General features: G+C 37.4%; 1 long non-coding RNA gene across 1 annotated transcript; it reads left to right on the forward strand.

Moving 5' to 3' along the window:
- The first annotated feature begins 2437 nt into the window (after window positions 1–2437).
- LOC139719318 (uncharacterized) lies at window positions 2438–8291 on the forward strand. Its single transcript, XR_011710095.1, has 3 exons — window positions 2438–2731; window positions 4037–4181; window positions 7074–8291. It is a non-coding gene; the product is annotated as an uncharacterized lncRNA (long non-coding RNA).
- Window positions 8292–8915: the final 624 nt, after the last annotated feature.

The raw sequence follows: 8915 nt of genomic DNA on the forward strand, positions 1-8915 counted from the left end.
ATTGCCCCATCATACTTTATACTTGGACCAAGTTTGGTAGAATTCAAGTCAATATTACTCAAGTTATCGCGTAAACGAAAGCGGACGGACGTACAGACGTACGGACGTACGTACGGACGGACGGACAACCCGAAAACATAATGCCTCCGGCACCACTTCGTGGCGGAGGCATAAAAATGCATGTCTCAGCAATTTACAGATTTTATTCTGGGATTACTGTGAAAAGAATTCTACATTTTATCATATAATTGCTGTATTTGTGAATTGACATGCATACTAATACATATGTGAAGTGTGAAATTTTTAAAACATTTATCACTGTACAGATCAGAAAACCTTCTCAATTTTCTCTGGAGAATGCTGCTTATGGAATGTAATTGTGCCATTGTAGATTAACATGCAGACCGTTACTAAAACATTTCTGAACTCTGAAAAATGCCGACCATTTCAGCAATTAACAGGTCAGATTATCTTGTATAGAGTGCTGGAAGAATGTTATGTTTGTACATGTAATTGTAATGCTTGTGTATTACCATGAATACTGATACAAACCTGAAGAGCAGCAAATGCAGAACTTTGCACTGGTTTACAAGTCAGATTATCTCATGAAGTGTGTGGAGAATGCTACCCATTGTACATGTTACTGCACCATTAAACATTCATACTTATGCATATTTCTGAAGCAGACGAAATGCAGAACTTCTGACAAATTTACAAATCTCAGATTACCTCATGAAGTGTCGGGAGAAGTCTACATTAATTGAGTTACAGAAAATGCAAAATTTGATCATATTACTCTGGAAGTTTGAGAAGAAAGCTTACTCTGTAAGTTACTGTTTTAAGTTATGAATGAACTGGTACAATTTGAAGTACATGTATATAAAATGCAGAATTTCTCACAAGTCTTGTGATTCACAGACTACCTTGTAAATAGTGTTGAAAGAATGAGACTTTTTTTTTTGGAAGGGGGGGGGGGATTTCAATGTATGTAGCAAATGCAAATCCCCCCAACTTACAGCACATTTCACTAGTGAATGGTGTGGGGAGAATACTACAATGTACATACATTCGTTGTACTGTCTCTGTAGTTGCACCCTTTGTGATGTATTGTATAACAAGCACTCTTATACTGTCCATTCTTTTTAAGGTATATGAAAACCCGAAACTTATTGTGAAGTTACGAGACTCAAATTGCATTGAAAATAGTGTGCGGTGAATGCTACAGAATACATATTTATATGCAATTGCCCATGAGCATTGCAAAAATGTGCATACTGACACATTCTGAATGTGGACCTATGTAACTCCACCAGTGTACCTTGTGAATAGTCTGGATAATGATATACCTATATATACAGTATGTATATGAAATTGCACTATTGTAGATTGATAATTATAAGATTGTACATACTATGTGAATTATGAACAGTGTAGAATTGTTCACCTTCTTGCCATGCCATTACTATGCTGCACAAATAAATGGTATATTTATGTGATTTTCTTCTTCTTCTTTTTTCAATCAGTATACCTTAATGAAATTGGCCGTAGACGTAATTTACATTGAACCACTTTGTTGTGATACAGTATTATGAAATTTTCATTGAGTAATTGTATGTACATGTATGTGCCATCCTATATTTTTTCTTTGTACATTCTTGGTTTTGTACAAACTACGGAAATGAATGTGTTGGACAGTATACTTGCATTATTGTTGGGAATTAAATTTAAAGAAAATGAATGAAATGAAATTTTGATGCATGCTTACAGTTTGATTGATTGTAGTTATGACTTGATGTAAATGTTTTGTACAATAATTATGAGAACCTTATTTGTACATGGAAGTGTTCCGAATAAAATGTATCATGCGTTCAGGTATACATCGTACCAATATCTCATCATTGAGTCTTTAGTATCTTTGTGTGACCTAATAGAATTGGCTACATTCAAGTGTGATTCAAATTATGTTTTTCATGTTACATTAAATTTATGCATTTAACAACAGCAACAACAACAAAGTGGTTACCCGTAGGGCTATTTCAGTTAATGATGAAGAAAGGGGCTGAATGCAGAAACCTAGAGAAGGAAAAAGGAGAGGACAAAGAGGGAAAGAGAGAGAAAGAAAGAGAGAAAGCAGCATTGATTATGACTGCTTGTAAGTAAGAGTGGACATATGGATTTTACCCATACACTTAAGCATCAACCTCTTTAAACCCACCGCGCGCTGCAGTAAATAGCAGTAAAAATGTGTAATTTCCTCCTTTCTTCAACCATATCTTCTGATTCGATCGGCCTAGTTCACCACCGGAAAGAGCATTAGAAAATTTAACTTTTCTTCTTTATGATGATGTAAAAATTAAGATTTTTTGTTGTTCCATTGCACCGTCATTTATTGCTCACTTTTCATTAATTTGGTCAAAATTTCTGTGGTATCGATCTTTCTTACTGAACTCTTCCGACTATATCTAGCGGTTTCTTGCCGGGAGTGGGCTATTTTTCATCACCGGAAAAAGATTGAAGTCCTTCAGGTTATTCTGAACAGTTTGATATATAAAGCATTTCCATTGGATGAATAATACCCCCGTCAAAAGATTAAACCAATTGGGAGCTTTGTCTCATTTTGGGAAGTTTGCTATGAGTTCCGCGGAAACCGGAATTGCACTGATTTACGTGTGTTACGTTGCCCACCGGTTGTGTTGCCTCCTGTCTGGCTCGGGCATAGCCGCAAATTTTGGTAAGTTTAACTTGTTTCTCTTTAATATTATATCATCAAAGTTATACCTGTTTATAAATAAACGTTTGAGGAACATTGTAAAGTATGTTGAGCCTGATGGCATGCACAGAATCGTTAAAAGGGATGATTGAATAAAATCCATAATTCTTTCGGTACGATGTCGTTACACTGAAATCTGCAGGCAGCCAGCGAACCGGGTCGTACCATCCTTGCTCAGGGGAAGTCAAGGGGTTTCAATAACGCGGATCAGCTGGCTGCGCTTACTGGGTACTCTCAGAACTCGTGCATTGCATGCATACAGAAGGAAAATAATTGTATTGAACTGTGTGTGTGTGTGTGTGTGTGTGTGTGCATTTGTATGTCTATATTAATGATTCATCATCTTTCTTAATCTTACTCATTTGATCGATGAACAGGCTTAGACTTAGTCCTAGCAGCGGCGGATCCAGGAATTCCCTAATTCTAGTAGAAACCTCTAAAGCCTAAACTAAAGGGGGGTGGGGCTCACTTTTTTCCATCGTCGGCTGCCATCAGCAGAATCTCCAAAATCATGCTCAGTGGGGGGGGGGGGGGGGGGGGGGAACTTTTTTCCCGTCACCGCACACTGACTAGCAAGAGAATCTTGAATGAAAATCATTCTCAATGGGGGGGGGGGGGGGGATAGGCAACACATTTTCTTTCCGTCATCTGCCATTTTTCTAATTTTTTTTTTTTGCTAAAAAAAAAAAAAAAAATCAGAAAAATTAAAGGGGGGCGCGCGCCGTTTGCGCCCCCCTGGATCCGCCACTGGTCCTAGTAACATTGCTGGAGTAAAGTAAGTAAAGTATTTACTGGGGAGGGGGTAAAAAAATGTTTATCCCGGCTTCCCATCCCATGCTAATGATTAAAATTAAGGTAATGTTGGGTCTAACGTTAATTTGGATCGAAGGATTCAACTTGTAAGAGCCTGCACTGACACTGCATTTCCTTTTTTTCTCTCACTTTGGTTTTAAAGAGACTCTGGGTCTGGCTTTCTTTTCTGTTTGTTTGTTTTCTTGTTTTCTTGCATCACTTCAAGGGAATAAAAGGAAATTCATTTGGCTGCAAAGCAAATTTACATGTATGCAAAATAATTACCTAAAAATGCAATTTGAAAAAATTCTGTGTAGCCTATAGATCTACTGTTTTCTCTTCGGCCCCCCAAAAAACCCAACAACAAAAAACACGATTTTAGCCCCAAGCCAAAGGAATTTGAGACAATTTTCTTTTTTTCTTTAAAAGTCATCAATAGACAAAAACAATTTCCTTTTGTTTTATATATCACAGACAGACCTCCACTGCCATCATCCTCTACTGCGGCTCATGATGTTCAGTCGGTGCTCAGCCAGAGACGAAATACTCTGATCAGCCAGGATGTACAAGCGAATGTTCAGTCGACCTGCTGCACAGCAAGATGCTAGAATTATAACTGGTAAAATCACTGCATGAATTTTTTGACTTCTCTGTCACTGTGCTATAAACTTAAAGTATGCACTATATTTTTGTTTCTGTTCATGTTATGAATAGCCAGGCTAGGACTTAAACTGTATAATTTGCTTGGAATAAAAAAAAAAAAAGTCAATAATAGTTTTAGTCATACTGGCAGTTATTGTCATTTCACTTTTGATTTATGCATATGTTGGGGAGACTGGGGAGAAGTGGGACATATTTTCAATTTTATGAATTCTACCCTGTAACTCCCAGAATATTTAGGATAGCCAGCTCCTGTTTACACGTCAAAGACAATGGGTACTGCGGTGTATTGTGCAGTAGTTTTTATTAGGCCTTCGTCTTTCCTCTGTATGTAATCAATGACTTTACAAACTGTTATTTGGGGAATTAGGGGGTGACTTGGGACACCCTGGGGAGAAGTGGGACACTGGCAGGGGTAAAGTGGGACAGTAAGAAACTTATTTGGGAGAAGTGGGACATCGTGGGGAGAAGTTGGACAGGGAGTGCAATAAGAATCGGTGTGTCAGTTTACCCCATTGGTAAAAAATACTAAAAATTAGCTCATAATCAGAGGTTTAGGTATTATCCTAAGAAATTTCGTGAATTCTTTTACACATCTACCAGACCATTATGTAACTCAGGTGTAATACCTCCACAGCCTTGTATGGTATCTGTAAATTTACTTACCATTTCAAGAAGGCAGCAAGACCTGTGAAAAAAGGACACGTTTTTAAATCTAGATGAAGAGTGCTTAGCAACACCTGTTAAGGGATATTTCAAAAGCAGACTGTTCATCAGTTTATTAGTGTTTGAGTTATAGAGCTGTCCCACTGGCTTAGTGCAAAGAGCGCGGCGCGTTAAATGGCGCGTGAAATGGCGCATCAAACGGCGCGTAAAAAATGAATAAAATATAGATTTTTGTGGCATTGCAAAAAGTTTTCTATTTTTCGAGTAATTGCTATTTGCGCTGTTGGTATTTATACATGTCGATCATTATACATATACATATACATATACATATACATTAGCACAGCATAATTATGCCATAGGTATTGCATACACTGTAGCTGATGGGCGGTAGTGGAGCGTTACGGAAAGTCAGCATGACACCGTCAAAGTTACAGACCCAAAGTTAAACGAAATTTGCGGTGAGTAACTTTACTTGTTTTGGAAATTCTATTCTTTTTTGATGAAAACCGCAAAACTAATTCAGTAGATTGTCCTAATCAATTTATTCGGCGTTGATTGATTCTAATCGTCTGTAGTTTTAGGAGCCATTCTGCGCGTGTTTTGGTGAAAATACCAGTGCAGTCCCACATATGGTATTTTATGTTTGCTGGCTAATCGGTCAACTGATTTGCCAGTAGGATAGACCGAATGAAAATCTGTCGGAAATTCACTGGCCTCTTATTATATAAGGACGTCTGTAATTAATAGGGAAATGAGCGGCCAACCCTATTTAAAACTAGACGATTAGAATCAATCAACGCCGAATAAATTGATTAGGACATTCTATTGAATTAGTTTTGCGGTTTTCACAAGGAAATAAGATATGCAAAACAAGTATTAAAAGCTACTCACCACGAATTTCGTTTAACTTTGGGTCGGTAACTTAGACGATGTCATGTCTATGGCTGTGCTATTAAATGTATGTATACAATGACATGTACTACTTGTTAGAAAAAACATTTCTTACTTTTGATCCTTAATAGTTCGGAAACTATATATCAGATGACACTGTCGTGGATATGAGAAATAGCTTAATAGTGTACAATTTAGTTGGAGGTGATTTGAATACGAAAGCATAAATAGGTTTCAATAAATCCATGATTGATTTTAAAGTTATATTCCAGATTTTGGTCAAATTCTAATTCTCGGTAGAAAACTTGATCTTTAATTACACAGAAAGCAATGTTGTGTATCTGAGTGTGTGCTTACAATGACCTCGAACAATGGACATGGATACCACCTTCATGACCTTTTTCAGAGCTCTGCCGACTAAGCTTCTGGTCTCTTGCTCACAAGCACATGAATGCTTTATTAATGATTTATGTTGGATTGCCCTAGACACTGCTAACCTGAATTCATGGCAAAGGGTAAAATGCACGCACAAAAAAGTAAGCCCTGTTTCCATGTGCTTGCATACCACACGTTTCATTCCAGCTGACAATCATTTTCAAAATTTGTCTCAATGAGGCTATCACTAAATTTGGTATAAGCTTAAAATCTAAAGTTTTTTTAACACAATTGTTTACTAGTAATCTGACAAATTTATAGTTTTTTTTTCGATACCATGAATTCAGACTAGCAGAGCCCAGGGCAAGCCACATGAATTGATAATAAAGTATTTATGTGCCCTGGAGCAAGAGACAAGAAGCCTAGTCGGCAGAGCTCTGAAAAAGTGGTATTCATGTCCATTGTTCAGGGTCATTGTAAGCACACACTCTGACCAAAATCTGGACCCTAACTTTAAAATTAATCATGGATTTAATGAAACCTATTCTTTCATATTCAAATCGACTCCAACTAAATTATTGTACACTATTCAGCTAAATCCATGACAGTGTTATCTGATTTAGTTTTCGAACTATTAAGGATCAAAAGTGGGAAATGTTTTTTTTTTTTTGTAACACGTAGTGCATGTCATTGTATGAATACCAACAGCGCAAATACCAATTGTTCGGAAAAAAATTGAGCTTTTTGCAACGCGCCGTTTAACGCGCTGATTGACGGGCCATTTAACGCGCCGCGCTTTTTGCACTAAGCCGTCCCACTTCACCTCCTGTTCCACTTCACCTCGGTCTTCATAAAATGTACTAGGGACCATGCACAGAGCCAAAAATTGTGTTCTTTTTGTAAATATTTCTTTCAGGTTATGGATCTGAGAAAGAAGAGGCGTGTGGATTATGCTTCAATTCACGACCATGGCTTTGAAGATGTCAGTGTGAACTTAAATGAACGTCTTCACGAAAAGAAAGACAAATGGTCCACAGCTACGCTATTCCGCTTGGAAGTCCTCGATGAAAGAATATCTGATAAAGGTGATGAAGTTTTAGTCCATTATGTCGGATGGGAAGATAAGTACAATGAATGGAGACTTAAAAGTGAAGTTGTAGATGTGAATGAGGAAAAATCAGATGCTCTGGAACTTGTGAAAAAGGATTTGCTTGTCAAGGTGAAAGAAAACCTCAATATTTCCCGTGTTCAGGACACCGAAGTTACTCTGCATATTCCCATACAAGTAGAAACATTCAATAGGTTTGTGGAGGTCATAAATGGTCATCCAGTCCGTTTGAAAAGGAAAGACATCTTCACAGCTGATTGGGCATCCGTTGCCACATTTCTAGGGACTGATTGGTTTTTTCGCATAGTCAATGCAGCAGGAGACTTTGCTTATGTTGTGGAGAGCACTATACAGATATGGATACATGAAAGAAGGTGCCTGGAACAATATGTTGTAAATGTGGAAACAAAACAACTTGACAAAAAACTACTCCATCGTGGACATCTTCTTGTTTTTCGTTTCGTGAAAGATCGAGGAAACAAGTTTGAACTAGGCAAAGTAGGGGTCACCTTATAAAGCATGGGCTTGTTATCTCATCTGTAACTTCCAAGTAATTCATGTACACATTCGGACAAATTCATATGGTTGTGTAGCTCATTAGGCTTTCAAATTCATATTTAATTGAAACTTTGCCAGATATATCTGAGTTCAAACTGTGACTTTCAAGTAATTCAAGTACACATTCGGACCGATTCATATGGTTGTTTAGCTCATCAAACTTTCAAATTCATATTTAATTGAAACTTTTCCAGATATGCGTGTATCTGAGTTCAAACTGTGTGTGTACAATGATGTAACTTACACTGGTGTTTGAACTGGGTGGAAGTTTTGAAATCTTCCAACTGATTTAGATTTTTGATTGTGTTCATCGCTGACTCATTTTGGTCGATTCAACTTTGGACACACAGTACTTACAGTGAGAATTACACTGCCTGAATTGTGTAAGCTTCAATCTAAAAACCTAAGTTTCCAGCTGACTTTACTTTGTATTGAATTATGACTATTGTGCTAAAAATTACTGTTTAAACCCCCCCCCCCCCAAAAAAAAAAAAAAATAATAAAAAAATGAAACTGTTGACTGTGAAGCTAATTTTTTCCTCTTTGGCACTATACTTAGTATTTAGTGTAAGTTTTCTACCTGCAGTATTTGGTGCACCTTCTGGAACAAATTCAGAATCGTGGGTAATTTACATCAATTGCTTTACTTTGTACCAGCTAGTACGCGAAAGTGATATGGGACCTGGACTCAAACAGAGTGAATCTGTACTAAAGAAAATATTTCATTTGAACAGCATTGATGCAAAATATGCAGATGCTGGCATTGTTAAACGTCTCGATGACAAAATACGATATATTATGCGACCTGCATCAAAGGCTTTGAGTGCTGGTGGCAGGCAAGGTCAACAATTTTTGGACAAGTTGAAAAGCACCATATATAAATTAAATCTCGGTGGAGTTAAAAGACAAATGGAACATGAACTAGAAAATGAAAGGAAACGTAGGAAGGTAGCAGAAGACGAAGTTAGAGGCCAGAAAAGACAAGCGAAAGAATGCCAGAAGAGTGCAAAAACAGCACATGTGTTATTAGGAAGACTCCTTAAAAGACGCACAAACAAAAGGAAAGTCCTACCTAAAACAAAATATGGGCCA

The sequence above is a fragment of the Diadema antillarum genome, unplaced genomic scaffold (genome assembly GCF_040938485.1).
Source record: "Diadema antillarum isolate AM-2024a unplaced genomic scaffold, OU_Dant_1.0 scf00000108, whole genome shotgun sequence".
In the NCBI taxonomy this organism is placed as follows: Eukaryota; Metazoa; Echinodermata; class Echinoidea; order Diadematoida; family Diadematidae; genus Diadema; species Diadema antillarum.